Genomic DNA, 26550 nt, shown 5'->3' with positions numbered 1-26550 from the left:
CTTCTCTCCAGGTTCCCCAAGCCCCGCAGTCCCACAATCCACTTATAAAATAATCACTCAGACGCTTATATCACTTATAAACTGTATGGCCGTGGCAGGTTTCTTGCTAACTGTTCTTTTATCTTATATTAACCCATTTTTATAAATCTATACCTTGCCACGTGGCTGGTGGCTTACCGGCGTCTCTACATGCTCTTCTCCTGGCGGTGGCTGCAGTGTCTCTCCCCCAGCCTTCCGCTTCCCAGAATTCTCCTCTCTCCTTGTCCCACCTACCTCCTGCCTGGTCATTGGCCATCAGTGTTTTATTTACATAGAGTGATATCCACAGCACTTCTCCTTTCTTCTTTTTTTAAAAAGGAAGGTTTTAACTTTAACATGGTAAAATTACATATAACAAAACAATTACCGAGCAAGAATTATAGTTACAATATTAAAGAAGATGTCCTATCTATCTTATATTTGTGAGTTTAAGGTTTTATAGCTAACTTATCTTTTATCATAACTGAGGAAATTACGACTATCTAGCCTTCAACCACATCAAAGACCTGAGAAGGAACATAATGGTACCTGAGAAATGGTAGATGGATGCAAGCAACTTTCGGGAATCTTGCAAAAGTAGACCAAGACAGCTGGCAGCCTGGACAGTCACCTGATGTTTCTCAGCATTGTTGGTGCATTCAAATTGGCTACAGGCCTAGAGTATCTGACAGACCATTTTCAGAAGCAGGAATTCTGAGAGACCATCTTACCCTGTCTTGGCAGAGTACAGTGGTCGCTTTCCTTGTGTCCCGCTTGTCCAGAAAGGAGAGCATTGCATTTGTACTGTCAGCCATCAAGGCAAGGGCAGTTCTTTGCCCAGTAGGCCATTTTGTGCCAAAAGACAAACTTCCAAATGGAAATGTCTTAGAAGCCCAACATTCTCTCGGGATCAATTGGTGCAGCCAGGAGCAATTGTGTCTCACGTCAACAGAATTCTAAGTTATTTAAATGCCATATTTTCTAGGTCTATGAAGTGTTTGAAGATTACCTATCTATCTGAAATATATCTATGTATATCTAGAAGACTTAACTAACATGGCTACAGATATGATTATCATAGATGACTAATTATTAACCTATTTTTTAATTATCCATTACAATTTTAAATGAGTTATATAAACATAATACCTCAAACAAGAATAGAAATATATATATATATACAGTATAACAAAATTAACTTCAAGTTTGTATCAATGAACTAAAATTTATACCAATGTAAAACATTTTAAACATAAACTAAAATCTATACCAATGTAAAACATTTTAAACAAGTTGTTCTTTAAAAGTAGGTTCATTAATCTACCCTTTTATCTTATCATCTCCATATCCTCCTATATATCATATCCCTTTTCTTTTTTAGAAAGAGATCACATTTATAATCAACCTGTTTTAAATAAAAATATTGGTTTTTCTCTGTCCCACACCAGAGGGCTCTTCTGATTTGGGACACAAGAATCTCTTAACCATTTTTTTTTTTTAAAGCAATATGTCTGGGTTTAGAGGGGAGTGAGCCAATTCCACCTCTAAAGCCAGCTTGGTATATTTGGGAATTTGGGCGTAGCATCTCTTACTGCTTCCTGCTGGAGGGGGGCGCTGTATCTTATGGGGACGCAAAGAAAATTTTAGACCTATGGGGTAGTCCGTGAGGCTGTATTGTGTGAACCAGTTGCCTTGAAACCGATCTGGATGTTGGATCATCTGGGCCATGGTGTCATCGGAGTCCTTTCAGGGGGTCTTGGCTGGTGAAACCTGATGTATCTTAATCTGGAACAAGTCCACAGCCTCTGGCTTTCTGTGGAAACAAAAGCAGAACCTCTTTTCCAAAGTAACATATCCTTATATCCAAATTTTGAAGTCAAGGTACCTTTAAAATATACATTTTGGTATAACTCAACAGCTTTTGTAATCAAATGTTTTTCTTTAGTTATGAATATCAAAGAGAACATAATCCAGATTCTCTGTGTGGTAGCCATCTTTATGTGGCTTATGTTTTATATTACCTTGAGCCTTGAGCCTATTGCTTTAAACTGTACCATTGTAAGCCTGAAACGGCGCTGTGGCTGCTGGCTCCGCCCACTTCAGCTTCCCAACATGGCAGTGGTACGTTTTCCGCCAGCTCTGGGAGTCATCAAGTCTCAGAAATAGTGGGTCTAAGCTTTTATCAAAGCAGCGTGTAGCCCAGAAACCTCTTTTTTTTTTTTTTTTTTTTTTTTTTTTTTTTTTTTTTTTTTAAATACTAGTAAAGACGAAATCTACCACACAGCTTAATTTGCCGCTGGCAGATGCCTCATTTCCGCCATACTGCCGGTCAAACGCACCCGCCAGGAACCCGCCAGTGTCCAAACTTGCGTTTTGTCACATCTAGCTGCCCGTATGAGACAAGAAGCAGGAGCCTGGTTTTGGCTCTGTTTAGAATTGGTTATTAAATATTCTCAGGTTTAAGGTGGAAACTCGAGCCGTTGGGCGCCATTTGTAGCTGGAGGGCTTCTCTCCAGGTTCCCCAAGCCCCGCAGTCCCACAATCCACTTATAAAATAATCACTCAGACGCTTATATCACTTATAAACTGTATGGCCGTGGCAGGTTTCTTGCTAACTGTTCTTTTATCTTATATTAACCCATTTTTATAAATCTATACCTTGCCACGTGGCTGGTGGCTTACCGGCGTCTCTACATGCTCTTCTCCTGGCGGTGGCTGCAGTGTCTCTCCCCCAGCCTTCCGCTTCCCAGAATTCTCCTCTCTCCTTGTCCCACCTACCTCCTGCCTGGTCATTGGCCATCAGTGTTTTATTTACATAGAGTGATATCCACAGCATAGATGTATTTGTTTTCTTCAAGCAATGAAATCTGGAGATGGAGATTATGCCAAGTATATGGGTAAAGAGTCACGATGTGGGCAACTTAGTTTCAAGTGGGTATGGAATGTGCATGTGTATGTTTGTGGGGAGTAGGCAGCAAGATGGTTTGTCACAGTGCTTGATCTTCGTCTGAAGCCACATGTTGTAAATCTAACTCCCAATGTGATGGTGCTGGCAAGTGCATTTAAAAGATGATTTGATTGTGATACTGGAGGCCCAGGAATGAGATCAAGGACCCCTGGATTTCTGCCTTGCCCCTCCTCCTATGTGAAGGAACAGCCAAAGGCTCCACCTGTGGACCAGAAAATGACTCTCACCAGGCAAAAATCACCTGGTGCCTTAACTTTGTACTTCTCAGCATCTACAACCATTGTTTACAAACCAGCCAATCTCTGTCATTTTGTTGTGGCAGCCTGGGGTATCAGAAACATTCCTGAAGCTGCAAGTGTCCCCTTTCAGACGGGAAGTGATCATGACTCCTCCCTGGAAGAGCTGAAGAGAACATACCGACAGTCCTGTCAGACATTCCCCAGCTTGGGCCAAATGGGACACTCGAGTTCACTGGATGACTGGGAGAGAAGGACCTGGAAAGGTCCAGTGACTAACGTGGAGGGATGGGTGGAATGCTGAGTAGAATCCTCTAGGGAAGAATTGCTCAGCACTCTCCACAGAACTCCCTGTGCAAGCTGAGAACACTCCAGCCAGCAGGAGAGGCAAGGCTGGCTTCCCCTGGCTGACTCTTCTTTAAAATTCAATGCTCCCTTAGCCATTTTCTGCTTCCCAAAGGCAGCAGGGGACATGTGAGGTACTCAGCAGGAGTGGCCCGGGTCTGCCTTGTCCTGGTCAGAGCTGTTAAGCCCTCCCCTTGGATAAGGGGCCAGGAACAATAAAGGCCATGGGGACAATGTAGAGATGAGGCTGTCTATGTTCTGCTCTAAATTGCATTCTATAAGCAGTGACTTTTCAGGCTACGCCTTGCCCTGAGTGCAAGTGTGCAAGGCAACAGCTGCTCCTTTTGAACCCAGATGTAGAGACAGGGTGTGTGTGTGTGTGTGTGTGTGTGTGTGTGTGTGTGTGTGTGTTACTACCACGTGGCCAGCACCAACCATGAGGCACAGAATGATAAGTAGCATATTCATACAAGTTAAAAGATACTGACTATAAACTTACCAAAGCAGATTAGGAGCACATAGGCATATTAAAATGATATAAGAAACATTAGGCCAGAGAATGTATAGAACACACCAGATTAAAGAAGGGTACAGGCCCATGGAAAGAAGGACCATTGTGGTGATCATGGCCCTACCAGTTTGTCATCCAATCATACAGCGTGACACTGCTTGACACTCAAATTGCTATCTGTCCAATCCATCTGTCAATCAATCCATTCATCTAAACAAGTTTCCCAATGTCTTAATCTGGTTTCTACTGCAATGCTAAAGACCATGACTAAAACTAACTTGGGGGGGAAAAGGGTTCATTTAGATACCCCAGGTCACAGCTGGGTGGTTGAGGGAAGCCATGGAAGGAACTTAAGGCAGGAACTGGAGCAGAAGCCATGGAAGAGTGCTGCTTACAGGCTTGCTCTCCTTGGCTTGCCCAGCCTGCCCTTTTGTATAACCTGGCACCACCTGCCCATGGATAGCACTGCCCATAGAGAGCTGGGCCCTCCCACATTGGTCATTAATCAAAAACAATGCCCCACAGACCTGCCTAAAGGCCAGACTGACAGGGGCAATTACTCAATTAAGATTCCCTCTTCTCAGCTATGGCTAGCTTTGTGTCAAGTTGACAGAAACCAGACAGCACATGCACCTTGCCCATGACTGCCTTGGCCTTCAGCAGTTCTCCAACTGGGTTCATTAATAGCTTGCATTTTCTTTGCATGTGTATCAGGTCTCTGCCTCTGCCTCCCATAAGGCTTCTGCAAACTCTGTGGCCTCTTTAACCCTTTTATAGTCATTCAGAAACACACACACATATACACACACAAAATGACATGAAGTGTGATGGATAACCTGAGGGTTAATATTCCTCTTTAAGATAGGAGCACAATAACTATAATTGCCAAGAGCCAGCTATCAAGAAAAATTGGGAGTTCTTGGTAAACCAACATAGCTTGTGAGTGTATTGTTATTCAGTGAAGCCTGACATTGTGGAAACACACACACACACACACACACACACACACACACGCACGCACGCACGCACGCACGCACGCGCACACACACACACACATGCACACACGCACGCACGCATTATGGCCTTGACATAGGCACTTACATCGGGCAGGAAGAGCAGAGTTCCAGGGAATAAGAGAGCAAAGTGGAAAGGAAGAGGATGCAGTTAGGCACTCATGTATGTCACGGGGGAAGGAGATGCTCACCTATTCCAGAAGCTTCTTTCATTGTAGATTAAAGAAGAAAATTGATAAGAAGAGGAAAAAAGAAAAAATGTATGGATCTACTGGCCCCAGAAGTCAGAGAAAGGGTTTCTGCTTTTTAGATACATTTAAGGCTGTTCAGCTGTTATTTCCCAACAACAGAGGCAGAATTACTACAATTATGTCACTCCTTTAGCTCAAAGCATTTCCCTAAAACCAGTTCTGTCCTGCATTAACCTGCTAGCTATAACACAGATAACGATGACTCTCTCACAGCTGCCCACCAATGCAGGGCTTGGGATTCATTTGGAATGAATAGTAGGTAGAGTTCTAAAGAGAGTAGCTGGAGTGGGAAGAGGCAGGAGTGGATTCAGAAGACCCGGGATCCAGGGGAGCCTGGTGGCCAGAAGTCTCCAGCCCAGTCCCTAGTTAGTAGCTGAGCAAGGAAATGCTGTCCAAGTAGCATTTTTTTTTTTTACCTTCGGGAAACCCCAAGGTACTCAAGACTAAGGTTGGAGATAAAACTAGCCAGCAAATCTCTGAGTTGGCATGTGCTCATGTGCACGCGTCTATACACAATCACTCATGCCTGGACATGGCTAGCCACCTGCTGCCATTATCCTTGTGAAATTGACACAGTCAGACGTCACACTACTGGAAGACTTTAATTGAAACCGAGTTCAATTAATTACATCATTTTGCTGCCCAAGCTTAATTCCCCTGAAATTACGTCATAAAAGGAGGCATTACAAAGGATTAGGGACCAAAGGAAGGTAGAGATGAATAAGGTTTCCATATGCCTGTGACTCATGTCTAATACTCATGTACCAAATGTGGCCCCACATGACTCACCACTGATATCAGCAACAGTCCCATGTGGCCTCCAGGAGTTCAGACAGCTAGGCTTGCCTCCTGCTATTGAGCACAGTCAGGGGCTTCTGCTTCAGTCAAAAGGACAGGAAGCTACAGAAAGACAATATTGCACATGGAGTCTTTCAAGTTCTGCCCTTATTATGAAAAGCTTTGAGACGACCTCAGATCAGTATCTGCTCCCTAAAGTGGTACTGCCCCTGATGCTAGCAGGTGCTGTATGGATGACAAAGGGTCAAATGGTCAAACACATTCAAGAAAAAGGGTTTGCTTAAAATGCTTCCTCACTAGCAGCTTCCTGGGAGCTTTCAACCTGCTGAAGTCCCTCCAAGACTGGAGAATGTGATGGAGTATGCAACATTTCCCAACATTGTTTCCTGTTGGAACCCTCTCGAAGGGAGAATTCCACAGGGTTAGTTCACTGAGGAACACACTCTGGGAAGCTGTTTTCACTCTGGTCTTTCTCCTATCATCCCTCCCTTGGCATGAAATGGTAATCTCCACTTCTGTGCATGAAGTGATGGGGCCCCATCCGTCCCTGTGACAGAGCTCATTCTTCAGGAGTGTGCCTCTCCTCCCTATCAGCATATCAATGTATTTTGGCTTGATGGAGTGTTGGGAAATGCTGAGCAAGGCCTCTAGGGTTGTTTAATTCTCATTCTACCATTAAGGAAAGTGCAGCCTGTGGGGCAAAAGTCGTAGATTTCCAATAAGATGATAGAGAGACAGAGCCAGGACTGGACACCCCTCATCTTAAACCTCAGTCTACAGTAACAAGATGAGCTTTTCATGCTGATATTTGATCAGCTAATGACTGCTGTGGAATGTCTTTCTGTACTCTGCAAATATATGTTACTCTGAAAGGTTGATAAATAAAGCTGTTTGGCCAATGGTGAGGCAGAATAAGGTCAGGAGGTACATTTGAACTGGGGAGAGAGGAGAAGAAAGGAGAGTGGGGGAGGCGCTATGAGCTGCCACCAGGAGAAGCAAGGTGTGAAAGTACCAGTAAGCCATGAAGCCACGCAGCAATGCATAGATTAATAGAAATGGCCTGAGTTAAGTTGTAAGAGCTAGCTAGCAAGAAGCCTGCCAGAGGCCATACAGTTTGTAAGTAATATAAGCTCCTGTGTGTTTACTTGGGTCTGAGTGGCTGTGGGACTGGGCGGGACAGAGGAAAACTTCTGACTACAAATGACTTATAAAGGCTACTGGACAGTAAGTTGGAGGCTATTATGAGACTTTGTTAGATCCATCCCTCAAAGAAGCTTCTCAGCAAAAGAGATGCCACCACCTAAACTTTGTACCTAAATGTTGCAATGTGATACCCAAAGTCAGGAGGTGGATGCACAGGAAAACAGTGGTACCCAAAGTCAGGAGGTGGATGCACGGGAACACAGGTGATTCTTTGCTGAGTGTCCATAAAATCCTGTGTCAGACTCTGCCTGGAACCCATCACATGCAATGACACAGCCATCTGCATGATGATATTGCTATTTAGTTAAATATATGAAGTTTAAAAAAAGTCACAGTAAACTAAGGTTGATTTATTATTAAAGGGAAATGTTATAAAATGAATTTAGTACACCCAAAGTGCACAGCATAGATAATCCACCTCAGGGCACAGCAAAGACCTTCGACCATACTCATCACTCATTGACTCACCAGGAACAATTTCTGCAAACTCCATCCCTGGTTAGCAACAAGGGTGACATATATATATATATATATATATATATATATATATATATATATATATTTACCATATTTTTACTGTATCATCAGTACATTGAAACATATCAATATCATAATAGTACAATATCATGGTATGCAGGGTTGTAGCTTGGGAGTCATGGGTTGTGCCTCAGAACCTGTTGTATAGTGGGCTCTACCATATAGGCTTGCATTAATGTACTTTATGATATGTGTACAATGACAAAACCACCCAGTGACATGTTTCTCAGGACACAGAACATACGATTTGGAACACTGTCCTTAGGAAGCTTCTCCCTGCTGCAGGACACAGAATCTACAACAGCTCATTTTGGGATAAAAAGAGGAGTATTTAGTTTATTAGTGTTTATTAATTTTTATCTTATTATTATTTATTGCAACTAGCTCATTTAGTATAAAATGGGAGTATTGGGTAGTGTACAGAGTCTGTAGGAAGAACACAGAGAGAAGGACTGGTTGGCACAGCAGGAACAGGAGACAAGAGAGATGCTGAGCCACTCTGTGGTTACACCATAGGGAAGGTCAGGAGCTCTTTTTCCATCAGTGGGCACATAGAGTATAGAATAGACACCGGACACTCAGTGCCCAGAAGCACCACCTCTTCCCACCACTGTGCTCATCTGAACACCTGCAAGCGATTGTCTCACCTTGGTCATGTCAGCATCCAGATCTGGAGTAGGCGTGTGTGCTGGATCATGCTAGATTGCACACCTTGCCCAGCCCAGTGGACTGAGCTCTGTTCCCCCCAACTTGATCTTTTGAAGCTCTCACTCTTACATAACTATATTTATAGGTAGAACATTAAAGCCGTTAAGATGAAATGGGGTCATAAACACGGGGCTAGCACGCTTACAAGAGAAAAGACACCAGAGGAAAGGCCATGTGAGGACACAGTGAAAAGGTTACCATTGTTCAAGCCCAGGAGCCTCTCCAGAAGCCAGTTCTGCTGATACCACACCCCTAGACGCCCAGCCTCTACAACAGGGAGAAAACAAACTGTTGTTGCTTAACCCACCAACTCTGAGTTGCTTTGTTATGGTCGCCCTGGCACACTGGTACATTCTGAATACCAGGGTGCCTGGGAAACAGTCTACTATGCTGCTGGCTTGAAAGGAACATTGGAAGAGCCCATCTACCACCCACTGTCTAAACGACAGGCACCCCTCTGACGTGGGAAAGGCAGAAGGCTTTTTTTTTTCTGTGTGATGGGAAGAGAGGTTGATGCAGGCCTTTAGAGAGTGGAATCTATTATGCTGGCTGCCCTGTAACCATGAACCATCACACAAATCATTAGTATGCAAAAATGCTAATGGCCTTGTCCATTAAGAAGCACCAGATTTGGATATGAGCTGCACAAAGGCAGAAATTCTGTCTCTTTCCCCCTCTCCAGCATCAGCAGAGGCCAGAACAGAAGAGATACACCAATCAAGTGGCACTGAAAGAACAGACAATGAATGAATGAATGAATGAATGAATGGTTATCAAAAGGAGGGAAAGGATGGATAGATGGTCAAGATAAGAATGGAAATATAATCCAGAACTAGAAGCAACTAGGCATCAGAGCGCTACAGAATATGAAATTTTACTTTCCCTATATTTCTTAGCACTGGACACTCAGCATAAAATGCAAAGGAAGTTCAAACAGAGATGCCCTAAAGCATGAATGCTTCACTGGTTGTTTAGTTGGTTTGTTGGTTGATTGATGAGTCAGTGATGGGTAAAGCGAAACAGTAGAGGCAGGCAAGTTTGGCCATGAGAAACCATCAGTCACACAGAGAGGGTAATAAGGCCACTTTACATACAACCAAGCACTATTTGTACATCCATCACTTCCATAGGTAAACATGATCAAAACCTCAATATTGAAGTCACTTTTCAGGACAAAGTATGATCTCTATCAAGACCTCATAATAGATTATTACCTAAAGGTGACCAGAATCTACCCCTCAAAGCAGTGCTGCCATTAATTTAGAATATATGTAGGTCTCACTTGGTCAAGTGTAGAGAGAGATAGATAGATAGATAGATAGATAGATAGATAGATAGATAGATAGATAGATAGATAGATAGGAGAAAAAAGAAAGGAAGGGAAGGAGAGAGAGAGGGAGAGAAAGAAAGAGAGAGGGAAGGAAGGAAAGAAAGAAAGAAAGAAAGAAAGAAAGAAAGAAAGAAAGAAAGAAAGAAAGAAAGAAAGAAAGAAAGAAAGAAAGAAAGAAAGAAAGAACCAAAACTTCAATAAAACACTGGCCTCAATCCCTTGAGTCATAATTCTGGTCTCAAGTTAATAACTAAACCTGTGTGTTTGAAGCCCAAAGTTTCCAGCTATGAAGATGAGAATGAAACCCATCCAGCAAACCTCCTTGTGGCACATATACACACAGACACACAACACATAAACACACACACACACACACACACACACACACACACACATCATAAGCATATACACACATGCATAAATAAATGCAAAATGCACACCCAGGCCTGGTACCACCAGTACACCTGCTTCAACCCCCCTGGGAAAGTGACACAGTCAGCAGACATATCACACAAGCAGCTACTTCTGAACCCATCCACACTGCCCCAGTCCACATTACCACACCCATCCCACTTGGGTAACCCTTGCTGAATACTGCCTCCCTTTTCAGCCTACCCACCCATCAGCACCCTGCACGCCTCCTCCTCCTCTAGCCCATTTAGCACAACTGGGTTTCCTGTGGTGTTTCATGTGCACAAACACAGAGCGATTAGCACACTGAGAGAGACAGAATACCAAAGCAAAACTACTCAAGAATCAGTCCATTTGTCTCCATGTTTCCTGGATGCCCTGACAGAGGCAGTCAGGCAGGTTCTGCAGATTTCTGCCATGGGAAAGAATCCCACAGATTCCAGCAGTCTGCTTTACAGGGAAAAGGGACACCTTTAGGATTTCGCATAGGGGCCCTAAGACACACCAGGGACCACCTCCTCAGAGCTCACCATGGATGCAACAGTGCATTTTATGTGATGCTTTTTACCCCAGAAGCCAAGAGTATAGAATTAAGATGCAATTTAAAGAAGGTCTTCCCAGCAGACCGAACTCCAGCCTGTAATTGTCACATTATGCCATGGTGTCTCTTTCCTCCAAGCAGGCTCCCAGTGGTAACTCCCTGTCGTTCCCTGTCACTCTCAAGCTCACCCTTACCCAGGCCAGGTTGGGCTCCTGCCCACCTCTCTCTCACTATTAGGTTTCCTCTTTTCTTTTTGCCTTACCTCAAGCCCACACACCCTGCAAGGTGAGAGCAAGAGAGGGAAGAAGAGAGGAAGCAAGGAAGGAAAGAGAAAGAAGAGAAGAAAAGGAGACCGCGAGAGAATGAAGACCTGCGGAATCCCAGTGTCAGGCAGTGTGACTCAGTCGGCACCTTCCCGCTTCCACCGTGAGGTTCAGACCTTACCACCCTTCCCTAGGCTGCTGCTGACTTTTTAACTGGCACCAAGTTCCTCTGCCACATGCCTCCTGGCACCTTAGGCTCTGGCAATGCCAAGAACTTGATGTCCCTCCAAGTGTACCACGGCAGTCTACCCAGCATCCATTCTCCTGGATTGCAAGGCGGCAATATGACCTGCTAGAAGACCTCCTCTTTCGTCTCGAGTCTAAGCCGAAGTTACTGGGGGAGGTTTAGGACAAGTCTCCTTCGGGTGTGCTGACTGAGCTACAAGGGATAACCATTTCCCCTCACTTCCTGAAGAGGGGGCAACCTGAAGGAACTCCAGCAGCTATTGTGTGAGACTGAGGCTAGAAATCACGTGCCAGACATGCTAAAGCCGGGTGTGTGGGGGGGGGGGGGTGGGGGGGGTGGACAGACACAAAGCAGCCTCCTAGCTGCTCTGAATGCTTGCCTTGAGACTTCTTTAGAAAAGAGAAATTAGTTTTCTGCTCCAGGAGCCCACTTTTCTGACTACTGATTGTCATGCCTTCCCAGCCATGGTGGACTCTATTCCTCTAGAACCATAAGCCAAAAATAAACCCTTCTCTCCTCTAAGCTTGTGGGATCCTCCCTTCTTGGGGGGCAAGTCTCGGCTGTGGGGTCAACTGTGTCACTTCCAGGGTCCATTCCAAAGCGACCATGCCAGGACCCTTGTTCACGACAGAGAAGGTGAGCTGGGTATAGACAGCTCTATAGACAGCAATGGCCCAGCACGTGCAAGGCCCCGCTTTCCTTTCCTCACACCACAGAAGAAAAGGTTCTCTTTTTCTGTGCAGTAGTGCCTCTCGAGTTCTTGGGGTGTCCCCTCAGGTGAGTGCAGCATCTTACAGGTGCTTTGTCACACATGACATGCATGCTAGCTCACCCTCACCCAGGGCTCCACGTGGGCACAGATGACAGCGGATACCAGAAGGGAGCAAGAACCCCTTGCTTGGGAGGTAGGGAGGCAGGAATGCCAGAAGGCAGGGCCACGTGGGTTGAGACTCTGTGCTGCTAGCGTATGTACCGACGAATCATGGACTGCACTGCCATGGGGACCGATCCAGATTGCTCCAGAAAGTGGATGTCTTCTGCTAGATCTGTTATCTTGGAGCTTCTGTGAGTCTTCTCTGTCCCCCAAGAGCAAAGCCAACTCCGAGGAAACAACCTAGGAGGGCACACTCCTCCCAGTACCAACTGCACCCCACCCCCAGCTGGCTGAATCCCGGAACCAGGACCTTTCTGTGCAGACAGTGGAGCTGAGGGCCCTGTCCTGTGGCACCAGAGCAGCTGGACTGAAGTTGTGATTGACAGACAAGTGTTCAGTCCCGTGCTCACTGGAGGATCTTGTGCAGAGCTCACAGTCAATCCTGTTGGAATGGAGACACATTTCCATGGAACTACAGAAAAGCCATTTTCCCTGGAAATACAGGAAGACAGCAAGCTAATTATAAGAGGAGGAAACTGACATAGGAAAAGAAAAACAAACTTTTGAGTTGACTACTATATGTGAAGCTGTGTGTTAAACTTCTAAACGAACTCTCCCCCTCCCTCCCGCCCTCCTTCCTTTCCTACACTTGGTCGATGTAGAGCTGGGGTCCCTGAGAGACTTCCCCTATGCAGCCGGCTGTGTGCACTGGCTTTTGGATATGGAACAACAGATTTACTGAGGCCTCGCTCCCCTGTACCGACTGGTCTGCATTATTAAAAAACATCCTAAGAAGGGAGGTGGTGCACCCAGCCTGCTCCCCCCTCTTCTGGGGGCTGAGAGAGTGGAGGTTTCCGTTGTTCCTTCCAGAAGGCTGTCTGCAATGATGGCAGCCCACAGAGCCTGGCTTTGGAGAGCCCAGCCCAGCCCACCACATCTTGTATCCTCACCACCTGGGCCCAGCTGGAGGGGCAGCTGCTTCCCCAACCAGGGATTATCTCCAAATAGCTTCCCACAGCCTTTCCTCAGATTCCTCACAGAGCTACTCTGGGAACAAAGGGTTTGAAGAAAGGAGCATGGAATTTTTTTTTTTTTTTTTGGAAAGAGGGATCAAAGCTAGGACCACATCTGTCACAAGAAACATGGGAACAGCCTTCTGCCGGAAAAGGCTGGGTTGTTGGATACTTGCAGCTCTTCTCACAGCAATGGGGAGTCTCTTCTGTCGGCTACTGAATCTGCTGGGCCCAAGGCCCTGTGGGTTCCCTGTTCTCATGGTCACCTGAAGAGGTGCGGGTGCTATCACTGGACAGACTGGGGACCCAGTGAGAACACAGCTCGCAGTGAATGAGCACTGGTGGCGATGTGCAGGGCCTCTGAGCCCAGTTTTCTGCTTCTGTTCAGGCTTCACAGCAGAAAGGGGACAGTCCCTGGATAGTGACAGCTTTTATGAATAATGGAGATGGTCAAGCAATTGTACTAAGGACACACTTAAGAGTCGTTTCTGTGTGGCTGTGTAAATGTGTGTGAGTGCCTGTAGAGGCCAGAAGTCAACTTGTTTTTGTTTTAAATATTTTTTTATTTATCCTTTGACCATGTCATGTATGCATATAGTATATTTTGAGCATACTCAGTGTATCCCATGTTGTTGGGGTTTTTCTGTGTGTGTGTATGTTTGTTTGTATGTTTTTCTCACCTTGTTTTTTGAAACACTTTTGCCTAGACCTTGCAGATTCAGCTCAGTTAGCCACCAGTGAACCCTAGTGGTCCACCTATCTCTGCTGCCTGAGCTCTGGAATTACAAGTTTACACCATCAGATCCGGTTTTTGATTTCGCTCATCAACTAATTATTTATTTATGTATTCATTGATATGTTCATGTGTGTCTATGGCCATCACACACACAAGCACACCAATGCACGTGTGTGAAGGTCAGGGGGCAACGTGTAAGAGTCTGGTCCCTCCTTGCACAGTGTGGGTGCTGGGAAGTGAACTCGGCTGTCAGACTTGATGGCAAGCACCTTTACCAACTGAGTCATCTCCTAAGCCTACACCCAGACTTTTTACATGGGTTCTGGGGCTCAAACGTGGGTCCTCATGCTTACAGAGCTGGCCTGACTGTACTCCAGCCTCCAAGAGATTCCAGCCTCTAAGAGGATCCAGCCTATAAGAGGTTCGAAGACTACGCTTTTCAAATGGAGCTGTCAGGACAGATGGTTCATCAAACTGCATTTCTCCAGGAAGACCCTCTCACCTCTCTGGATCATTTTCACTCCATCTAACGAAGTGGATGGTCACAGTGTCTCAGGATATCCCAGCTGTGTGGCTCGAGCTGCATGTAGTGATGACCTACGCAACTGGAGAAACTATCAAGACCTGGGTATCTCCTCACAGACAGTCTGAGGTACTGTTCAGATGTGATGGGGCATCATCGGTGGTGTGGCTTCTTGGAGCCTCCGTCTGCAATGCAGAACCACTCTCCTCAAGGCAGAGAAAGGCGGCGGTGGGGTGGGGGGATCACCATCACTTTTGAGGTGCCCAATATACTCTGTAACAATGCTTCTCCAAGACGGGCCCGCCAACTGGAATGTCCTTTGAGCTGGTTGTTAGTCTTTGTCAAGAGAAGTAGAGAAATGGGGAATGGGAGTGCCTGTGATGCCTGGATCCTGCCAGGCCTCTGAGCCTTCAGTCAGAGGCTCTGCTCACCATAAGAATTCCAACTAGCTCTGAGGCAGCCAGAACCTACTGGGAGGGGCAGGCGCACCAGCTGCAAACAAAATGTGGCAAGAATATAAACAGTGATGTCAGGCCTGGAAACAAGGTCATCGTCTCTCTCTAGCCCTGTTACTTCCTTGCGTCTAAGCCGCCATCTTGGAAGCCTGGATTTTTATGCTCACGTGCCCATAAGGAAATGAAGTTGGAAAGGCAAAGCCAAAAGCTACATACATGTCTCTGAGTCGTGATAAGTCTTCTTAGAGATGTGAAAATGCAGTCATGTGGGACCCCATATTCTGTGGATACCACCTTGAAATCCTTAGTCATTTTCTTTTTAAATTTTCATTGTATTTACTCATTGCACTTGACATGGTGTTGCGTAAGGACATTTTCATGCAAGATATGACGCAACAATAATGGCTGTCTTCTCACTGGAGGGGCTAAGAACCAATACATGCTCCGTCCACAGAGCTGGGGGCCTCAGCAGTCCAAATCTGGCGCCAAAGGCCTGGCTGACTCCTGGAGAGCCACATGTCATCAGTTCACATTGGAAAGCCGGAAGAACTGGGTTCTGATGCCAGTGAAGGATGGCGGCGGCAGCCACGGTGGCAGCAAGTGCAATAAGTACATGATCCCGCAAGCAGAGTAGATGAACTTGCCAACAAGACATAAAGACAGGCAGGCAAAGGCAAAAGCAAAAGCTTGGATCTGCTTGTTTCTGAACTGTCACCCACATTCAGGGGTGTCTTTTCATGTCCAGATGTTCTCTCTTAGTTGAGTCCAGATCTGGTCAACTTGATAGTCAGAATTAATCATCATGGTCACCAATCATCAAATCACTCAAGTATCACTGAGCCACACCCATCATGCCTGCCCAGTGGTATGCCAACCACTGAAATGAGTTTTGCAAAAGAACGATTATTCATGAGGCAGCCACATGTGGAGACAGGAGAACCCCAAAGGAATGAGGTTTGGGGTTCTCTGTGGGCTGGAGCTGGAGAAAGGTGTTTTTTGGACTAGTCTTTATCTTCTGTTATGATCATGACCCACACCTCAGAGATGCTCTCTGCAGCCAACAAACATTAAATTATCAGGAACAGGTGAAGTTCGGGATATTACCTCAGCAACTAAGAACAGGTGGTTTATTCTGTTTCCATTACTTTCAAAACCAGGCAACCTTGAGCAAATCTATTGTCCCACTACCAAGAATACTTGCCAGCCCTACAAGAGAAGCCCCTTGGGAATGAGTTAGAAAACAACCAGGTATCTGTCCTCGATGGAATTATGTCCTAGGAGCTGAGTTACACTTACGAAGAAAATTCTCAAGCAAACTTAGAGCCTACCCAACTATTCAGACTTCACATATGTCTACAGTACTAAGAGCGCTCGCTGTCCCTCTAGGGACTTCAACTTCCGGCCTGGAGAAGTCCAGCTGTGTCTAAACACGGAACACCACTTTGTGGAGGCAGAGTCAGCTATTTCTGACCCCTTCCCCCACCCACAAGAGACACAGAGTTGGCTCAACGGGACCCACCTTCCCGAATTTCCGTCACCAGGATTCTACCTCAGTTATGGATGTGTTCTCTTCTCCTTACCCCAGAGAGAAATTCAAGTTTTAGTTTCTTAGCGGGGGAGGGAACAAAACGATCTAGAAAAATCTTCTGAAAACTCTTAGTGGATGATTATCGACCAGGCAAAAGAATAAAGGAGAGTTACCCTGGGGCAGAAGTTATTTTGGAAATGGAAATATATAAGAACACTAATAAATTAAAAATAACTCCTAATGGTTGTGTTGAAACCATTACAGCATGTTGTGCCCTAACCACCGACTTGAGATTTAACACAGATAGCAAAATTCCTCCAACAACAAAAACAAAACCCAAAGAAAACAAAAAAGTGCACGTGGCCCACTCCAGTGACAGTGACATTCCATTCCTGTGTCCTCACAGAAGCAGCCATCTCCCACTGACAGTGATGCTCCCAGGGACCGGGGACCCTGGACAGGACCCGGAGTCACAGGGCTGAGTCACAGGGCTGTGACTTCCCGGTCACTTCAGCCATCGGAACCTCAGTTTTCCTCATGTTCTAAAAATACTCCCGCTCACTCAGTTCTGTAGTTGATATCCCTACCCAGGCAACACCGTGGACAGAGTCTGAAACGCCATTGGCACTGCACGAGATTATTAGTAAAGTTCACTTCTTAAAAATATGTGGGCAGGCCGGGCGGTGGTGGCGCAGGCCTTTAATCCCAGCACTCAGGAGGCAGAGGCAGGCGGATCTCTGTGAGTTTGAGGCCAGCCTGGACTACCAAGTGAGTCCCAGGAAAGGCGCAAAGCTACACAGAGAAACCCTGTCTCAAAAAACAAAAAACAAAAAACAAAAAACAAACAAACAAAAAAAACCCAAAAATATGTGGGCACAGGTGGTACCCTGCCAGGCCTCAAGAAAGTGCCTGAACAAGCAAACAAAGGGGATCCCTCGCCTCAGAGTGGTGGCCTTTCTCATGCATGTATTTTAACCTGAGGTGCCGAGGCATGAAACCCTTACAATCACTCCACAAAATGTAACCACGCCAGGTTCTGCCCCTCTCATTGATTCTAACCTCAATCCCCAACTCTTTCCTCTCTCTTCGCTAGGAATGGCCATTTTATTCTCCTTGCTCCAACGCTGTACTATTTTGTTTTGTTAACGAATGTGAATGCTATCAACTGTTTGTTTTGCTCCCTAGAGCTTTCACTGTGCCCTTAAGACCTGGGTACATTGCTCTTGATGATCTGGCCTGATCCCTCACAAGCATCCACCGTGATGACCACCCACCTCTCTGTCCAGATGTCCAGGTATACACTGGCTTCTCCTTGTGCTAGTTAGCTTTAATTATTAACTTAACACAGCCTAGAATCGCCTGGGAAGAAATTCTTAATGAGGAGCTCTCTAGATCAAGTTGGCCCATGGATATGTCAAAGTCATGTCTGTGGGAGGTTGTCTTGTTAATTGATGTAGAAAGACCCAGCCCATTATGGGTGGCACCATTCCCCAGGCATAGGCTAGGCCCTGGACTATTTAAGAATAGGGAAAGATAAGTAAAATGAAGCAGGCAAGAAAGGACCCATTTATCTCTCTCTGCTCTTGGCTATGAATGTGACGCCTTAAGTCCCTGCCTTGGCCTCCCCACAATAATGGATTGTAACCTAGAATTGTAAACTCAATGAACCCGATCCTCTCCTAAGTTGCTTTGGACAATGTATTTTATCACAGCACCAGAAATGAAACCAGAAAGCCCCTGTATGTTTATATAGACAATTTCTGACTGGGACTCTTGCAAATTGATGAGGGTTCAGAAACCTAGACATAGCCATTCTGATGTCTACTTTCAGTACAAAATTAAATCAAATGGGACATTGAACATTTTGTCACAAAATGGACTTTGTGCCAGGTGGTTTTGCCCAACAGTACACTAAGGAGAGGTTGTGAGCACACTCAGGGTGATCTAGGCTAAGCCACAGTGCTTATGTAGGTCAGGTGGATTAAAGACATTTCCAACACACTCTATTTTGAACTTACGGAGAGTTCACTGGGCATAACTAACCTCATCATAGGTCAGAAAGTATCGGCACTCTGAGCACAGATGGTCCTGGATCTCCCATGCTGATTTTATTTCTTATTGTATGCCTTTCTAGTAGATACAAAAACTCAATTTAGTACATAGAAAGCAAGACCTCATTTTCTAATGTTAATCTGATTTCTGTTAGCACCTCTTCATGTGTTTATTATCTGAGGTAAGGAGAGTCTTCTAAATATTGTCTGATCAGGTAACTGATTGTGTGGGAACTACCATCTTTTTTCCAGTTGCTGCGAGGGTTTTCTTTTTCTTTTTCTTTTTTCTTTTTCTTTTTTTCCAAGACAGGGCTTCTCTGTGTAGTTTTGGTGCCTGTCCTGGATCTCGCTCTGTAGACCATGGTAGCCTCAAACTCACAGAGATTTGCCTGGCTCTGCCTCCTGAGTGCGAGGATTAAACCGCCGCCCCGCGAGAGTTTTCTTGAATCGCCTAGATGTTAGCTAAGACTTCTTCCACTCTGCCCCTTTAGTCCGACTCTATCCATAGTACCTAGACCAGAAATCTTGTCCCTGCTCTGTGGTTGGCACTGCTCTTAGGACCCTTCCTAGCAGCCGCAGCACCCTCTCTATCCTAGTGACCCACATCATGGTAAGTATCCCACCCCAGGTTAAAAAAAAAAAATCTGACCTTGTAGCTTCAACTCTTCTATTGTCCAATATGTAAATTCAAAGCCCTTCGTGGGCCCAGTCTCAAGCTTTCACACAACTTTAAAGCTTTGCTCTTAACACCTCTGCCTTGCACAGCTGGTTCACTCTTTGAAGATACACTTGTCCCTCTCCCTCCTGTGGTAATTGTCTGTCTCCTCTTACTTCCACATTTGGGAATTTGGAATGTTTTGTCAGTTTTGTTTTTCACTCAATATACCATCAATATTTGCACATCTTGAAAAGTATGGCTTCTATGGTGCAAGACAAATTCCAGTGATGCACAATGTCATAATGGTTACAGTCCCAATCACAGAATGGTACGTAGCTAAGAGAAAAACACTCATCTCTAGTTTATAGGTCAGGGAGCTGAGCCTTTGACAATGCAGAAGTGTTTCATGTGCTAAACGTAGGACATTATACCCATTGGTAGATGTAGTTCTTATGCCAGGTGGTGGTGACCCATGCTTTAAATCCCAGCACTCGGGAAGCAGAGGCGGCAGGTGGATCTCTGAGTTTGAGGCCAGCTCAGTCTACAGAGCGAGTTCCAGGACAACCAGAGCTACACAGAGAAACCCCATCTCAAAAAACCAAAAACCCAAACAAAAACAAAAACGGTATAGTTCTTACCACTCAACAAGGAAAATTCTCTTTGCATCAGATGGAGGCCATGACAGGAAACCACAACCAGTCAACAGCAGAGTTGTGGAGCCCAGTTAAAACACTCCTTGCACCTAAGGCCCAGGGAACATTGTGGAAGAGGACGTGGAAGGCTTTTTAGGAACCAGAGGACCAGGGAGTCTGCTGTGAGATTGTCTCCTAGGAACATCAGGTGCTACACCCATAAAGTTCCACTAACAACTGCCTAAACACAAGCTGGACACGGACAACAATAGACACGCTGAAGTGGATGAGGGAAAGCCCAGGAGGCCTCAACTCGATACAAAGAACTCCAGGCCGCTAAGGAATGTTGAGAGCAGGAGAAACAGTCTTGGTTATTCAGTATCAAACGGTCAGCCCTGAAAACAGCCGTACACGGAACATTATTCAGACTGAGCAGGGTGTATTTATGCATTTAGGAATACATATGTATGTCTATCACTGCTCCTTCCTCCCCTTTTCTTCCCCCCACCACTGACAGGGTCACCCAGCCTGTGTTAGAATTCTGCGCTCCCGCCAACTACATGACTGCACATGCGCAGTTCAGGAGTTAAGCAAAGGGTCTTACCAGTGACTACGTGTGCGAGGCGTGGTTATGCAGTCAGCGCATGCAGTGGTGTAGCTCCATGGGGAGGGGCCTTAAAAAGCCGGACGCAGACCCCACCCTCTCTCTCTGTTCTGCTCCCTCTTTCCCCCCACCCCACCATCTTTCTCTCTCTCTTTCCTCCCCAGGTCTGGTCCTTTTATCCCTCCTGCCCTTCCTCCTAATAAAGTTCTCCGCTACTAAGCAACCGGTTCTGTCGTGACCTTCTCAGCCTGGCCTGTGACTCTTGACTCTCTCTCCTGCCTCCACCTCCTAAGTATTACGGGCAGGTACTTATTCCTTTCATTCCTCCTTCCTGGCTCCTCAGTTGGTAGTCTGTTTTTGCTCTTCCATTGTCTCCCTTTAAAATCACAGTCACCTGTTTAAGCTAGAGTCAAACACAGTTCTGAGACTCTCTCCGTTGTAAACAGTAGTTGGGACAAAATCTGTCCTGCTTGTTTCTGGTTTTGATTTTGCTTCTTTTATTTTTGAGATTAGAATATAACGACATCATTTTCCCCCTCCCCTTTCCTCCCTCCAAGCCCTCCTGCATACCCCTCTTTCGTGGTCTCTTTTTTCATTCATTGTTGTTACACACACACACACACACACACACACACACACACACACACATTTTTGCAGCATTGCCCATTCTTGATCAAAACCTGTGGGACTCGTGATTACCCCGAGGGACAGGCTCCTGCAGGAGGAAGCCGCTAACCTGTGGTAAAGTCTTTCAACATAGTATTGGCAAATCCTCTGGGTCACGTGACGTGTATGATTAGGTAACGCGAGGAGAACAACACAGTCAACAAGTGGCCAAGCCTAGAGTTAGACACACATCTGCTACACCACAAAGCCCGAATTCAGCCCATGCCTTCAGCGTTTGTAATTTTACTGTGTGTCAATTTGGAATGCGCCCTAGGGGGAGGCCTGTGAGTAGCAAAGCTCCTTCAGCTGTTGAGGCTACCCACCAGCCCTCAACATCAAGGTTTTCATCAAGCCCTGAGGGAAACAAGAACTCTCTCTAGAAAAAAAAAAAATCACTAGAAATTTGCCACAACTTGGGCAGTTGTTGATTTGAAGCATAAGAATGTGCTAAGACTGCTTGCTTCTTAAAGGGAATTAATTTCTGGGAAAGCCTAGATGTTTCCTTCTCCAGCATGGAAACTCTCAGAGATTTCTAGAGCCCCTCTCTTCATAGAACTCCCTGAGAAAGTTCTAGAGACAAGCAGCTAGCCAGGAGGCTCAGCGCTACAAGCCACACCTTCAGCAGAAAGAGACGTTATTAACGCGCTGTTCTGTGGCAGGGCACGGGTTGTAAAATGATGTTCCCCTCAGAGGCTAATTGAGATAATTATAGTTTGCCTCCCAGGACTCTCCCTGAGGATCTGGCTGGCTTTGGTTGTCGTCATTACTGCTATTCTTCTAAATTACTGGGCAGGGCAGGATTGCATGGCTGTGTCTCCTTCAGGGAAGGCAGTGAAAGGAAGGAGGACAGATTCTCCATCGCAGAAATGATCACCGTACAGAGCGCCCCACCTGCATTGGACGGAATGAATCGGAAACACAAGCAAGTGTCTTAATTGCTTTCTCCTGAGGGTCAGCTTTTCCCAAATCCAGATGCACTACGTTATTCCTGAAATGCCAAGTTCTGCTTCAAAACAGATGGGGTTCTAGAACACCAGCTATCCTGAGTCGGCAGCCTGAAGGGGTCAAGCATGTCATTCATGGCTCTAAGGGCTGGCCCTGTCATCTGAGAGGGGTGACACAGACTAACTTCATTTTTCCTCTTTTTTTCAACATGTCCTTGAGTCTTGTTTCTGTAATATGGGATATGTCACAGGTAGTCGTGACGACCAGCTGAATTCACACAGGTGCCTGCACAGAACAGAGTCTGGCCCTGTGACCTGTTCTGCCTCGGTGGCTCTACCAGTGCATCTAGGGTCAGGCTGCAAGCCCTCCTGAGCTGGGCTGTGGCCAATGTCAGCCAGTTCCAACAGTCCTCTCTCACAGTTCTGTTTCCCACAGTGTTAGCTCTCCTCGGTCAACGGTGGTCTGAATACATTCGATGGAAAAATTCCAGAAATAAATAATTCACAGGTTTTAAATTGCATGCCGTTCTTGGTTCCAGGATGAGCTCTCACGCCATCCAGCTGTGTCTCATCTGAAATGCGAATGATCCTGTTGTCCAGCATATCCATGCAGTCTGCTGCTCACTCATTTGTCATTTAGTAATCTCAGTTATCAGATCAGCTGCTGAAGTACCACAGTGTGTCTCTACAGGGCTCAGTATGGTCTGCAGTTTGGGGCATCCACTCTACACCTCGGTATATTCTCTTAGGTTGGGGTCACACTAATGATTCGATGAATATCCCTAATCCAAAAATACGTAATGCAAAGTATGCCAAACTCCAAAACTTTTTGATTACCAATATAATATCACTAGTGAAAAGTACTACAGTTGACTGTATATGACAGGTCACATTAAGAAATAATTTATTATATTAAGCTATAGATATAAGGTATATATGACCTATAAATCAACCTGACATTTATATATTTAGACTTATGCCACAATCACAAGGCATATCATTATACAGATAGAAATATTAAAATCCTGAAAAGGAAACAGAAATCTGAAACATGTCTAGCCCTAAGAATTTTGGAAGAAGTGACACAGCCCACATTACATATGATGGCAACAGTTAGTACACAGAGGGCTGGATTACAGTTAGTGGAACTGTTTGAGAAGGATTAGGAGGTGTGGCCTTGTTGGAGTAGGTATGACCTTATTGGAAGAGGTGTGTCACTGGGGATGGGCTTTGAGATTTTGAAAGCCCAAGTCAGGCCCAGTGTGTCTCTCTTCCTGCTGCCTGTGGATCAGAATGCAAAGCCCTTAGTTACTGCTCCAGTGCCATGCCTGTCTGCTTCCTGCCATGATGATCATGGACTAACCCCCTCAAACTGTAAGCAGGCCCCCAGTTAAATCCTTTCTTTAGAAGAGTTTCCTTGGTTGTGGTGTCTCTTCATGGAAATAGAACAGTAGCTAAGGCAATTCCCCATGGCGATATTGGAACGGAGCTCAACTGGTTCTACCCTGCCCTCCCAGTGTGAAAAGAGCCCATAGGTATGGGGGTGGGAAGGCATCACACCCATCCCGCCCATGGGCCAGATTTCGCTCAGTGCCCAATGGCACCTAGAAATGCACCAGCCTACCTGGGTACTCAGCAAACAAATGGTAACTGGAAAGGGGCTATGGTAACATCTGTTGACAGCCTTTGCATGGCCTAGACTGGAGCCTTTCCTCCCTCTCTGAGTCCCAGCTCCCTTCTTAGGAGAACAACACCTGCCTGCAGTACAGTGAGAACACACAGGGAAAACACATAGAAATTACCAGTAGACTGCAAACACACAAAGGCCAGGCATAAAAGTTAGACAAAGCTATCTCCTCCTTGACAAAGGTGACCCTGGATGACCTTATGTTAGCTAAGATGAGATAAATCAGGCACAGAAAAGCTGGATACTTCTTATATATCAAAACTAAAAAAAAAAAAAAAAAAGACTCCATATGTGCAGAAAGCAGATGAGTAGGGACAGGGGTCTGCTGGAAAGTGAAAAGGAAGGTATTGGTCAATGAACACAAATTTTCAGTTAGACAGGGTAGGTTTAAGATGTTGGTTGTCTAATGTGGTGACTAGGGTTAATAGCATCATGTCTGAGTATTCTCACCATAAAAAAAATCATGTCTGTGAGGTAACATGTTAGCTTGTGTGAGCCATGCTACAATACATACATGCTAAGTAAATATGCATGATGAACACAACTTTTTGTCAAAAAGTTTTAAAGAAATGTGTCACTTTCATTCCTCTCAAATATGTGTAAATATTAATATTTTAGGACTACATAAAGAAAAAATCTCTTTTCTTACTTTTACTGAAAGCAATATGCATATATCTTAAATATACAAATACATGTGTACACACACACACACACACACACACACACACACACACACACACACACACACACATCTTGCCACCTCAGCTCTGCTGCTCCCTTGGGCTTCTATCTTAGTGAATGGTGTCTGCATGATTCAGTGTCCAGGAAGTCATGACTAAGCATTCAGCCCATGACTCAGCACCCAGGAAAGGCTTGACTTGACACTCAGGAAGGCATGACTAACCCTATGTCTCACTCCCAGGCCCAATTCCAAGTATTTGCTCCATTTTACTCCTCTAGCATTCTCAAATTCCTTCCCACCCTAACCTACAACAGCACCCTCTCACCTGGGCTATCCCAGCTACCTCCAAGTAGCTGTTTTATTCCTGCCTCTGACTTCATTCTCCTTCCCCCAGCACAGAGTGAGGGCTCTGGGCTGCAGCCCTGCAGTCAGGAAACAGAAAGACCTTCTGTCCAAGGAGCCCACAGACACTATGGATACTACAGACAAAGTGCTACATATAAGACTGGCCTCCTCTCCCTGCCATCCTCTGGGCATCATTTATCATCTTGACTTTCAAGTTGGTGTTTTTCTACCAACTTTGAGATTTCATCTTACACCAGTCAGAATGGCCAAGATCAATAAAAAACAAATGGAAGCTCGTGCTGATGAGGATGTGAAATAAGGATAACTCATCCATTGCTGGTGGGAAACCTCGTACAGCCACTATGGAAAGTAGTGTAGTAGTTCTCAGAAAGCTGGGAATACATCTACCTCAAGATCCAGGCATACTACTCTTGGGCATATGCCCAAAGGACCTACATCCAACTATAGAGACTCTTGCTCAACCATATTCATGGCTTCTCTATTTATAAGAATTGGAAATTGGAAACAGCCTAGATGTCCATCAACAGATGAATAGATAACAAAAATGTAGCACATTTACACAGTGGAATATTATTCAGCTGTTATTTAAAAAAGAGCAAAATCACTAAATTCGCAGATAAATAATGGAGGTAGAAAAAAAATTATCCTGAGTGAGGTAACCCAAATCCAGAAAGATCAATGTTTTACGTATTCTCTCTTATGTGGATGTTAGCTGTTAAGCTTAGGAAGCAGGCTATAATCTGTATAACCACAGAGGTTAGGTATAGAGCATGGGACTAGGAGGAAGGAAAGGCTCCCCCAAGTAGGGGGAAAATGAATATATAGCTAGAGAGAAACAGGGGGGAGACAAGAATGGGAAGATTAAATATGGAGGAAGAAGGAAGAAAGGGTAAAGAAGAGAATACAGGGAGAGAAAGCTAACACTAAGGGCCATGTGAGGTATCATATGGATACTTTATCAAATGGAAATCTACTATTTTAGAGGCTTCTTAAAATACATACATATATGAAAGCAATCTAAATGGAGTCACCAAATAATGAGGGAAACAACACTCCAGTTAGACATCGTTCACCACCAAGTGAAACTTGCAGTGCCGGGAATCAGTTACTTCTAATTGAGTTGTTGGCCAAAGGGTCCCATAGAAAACCCCAAATAACTCAGACTATTGCCAAGACTATTGCTCTCCACAAACTGAGGGTAAAGCCCTATTGCTGAAAACAACTCTTACATATCTCATTGAACACGGAGAAGTCAAGCTGGTGCTTAACTGGAGCCTTGACCCCTGCTAACTAGTGTTCATGGTATTACAAGGTACCCAGCACCCTACCAGAGGAGAAAAGTTAACCACCAACCCAGCTACAAACTCTAAACCCTACAACAGTGGCCTGCCTTCATGATATGCTGGTGTGATAGTGGCCCAAATGTTGTTGAAGTAACCAAACACTATCTGATTGGATTTAAGGTCCACTCCGTGAGCCCGAACCCATGCCTGACACTGCTCCTGTGGCCACGAACCCGAGACTAGATAGGCCAGGGACCTAGAGGAAAACCAAAACCTTCTGTTTGGCTAAAAGAATATAGCAATTAATTGACTCCTAATGATAGTTTGCTATACTTGTAGATCAGTGTCTCACTCAGCCATCATCAGAGAAGCTTCTTCTTGCAGTAAATGAGAACCTACAACTAGACAATGTGCAGAGTGATAGACTTTGGAACGCTCAGTGCTAAGTGGGGTGTCTTCATCAAGCCC

This window comes from Peromyscus leucopus, chromosome 1 (assembly GCF_004664715.2).
Source record: "Peromyscus leucopus breed LL Stock chromosome 1, UCI_PerLeu_2.1, whole genome shotgun sequence".
NCBI lineage: Eukaryota > Metazoa > Chordata > Mammalia > Rodentia > Cricetidae > Peromyscus > Peromyscus leucopus.
This window is presented reverse-complemented; position numbering follows the sequence as displayed.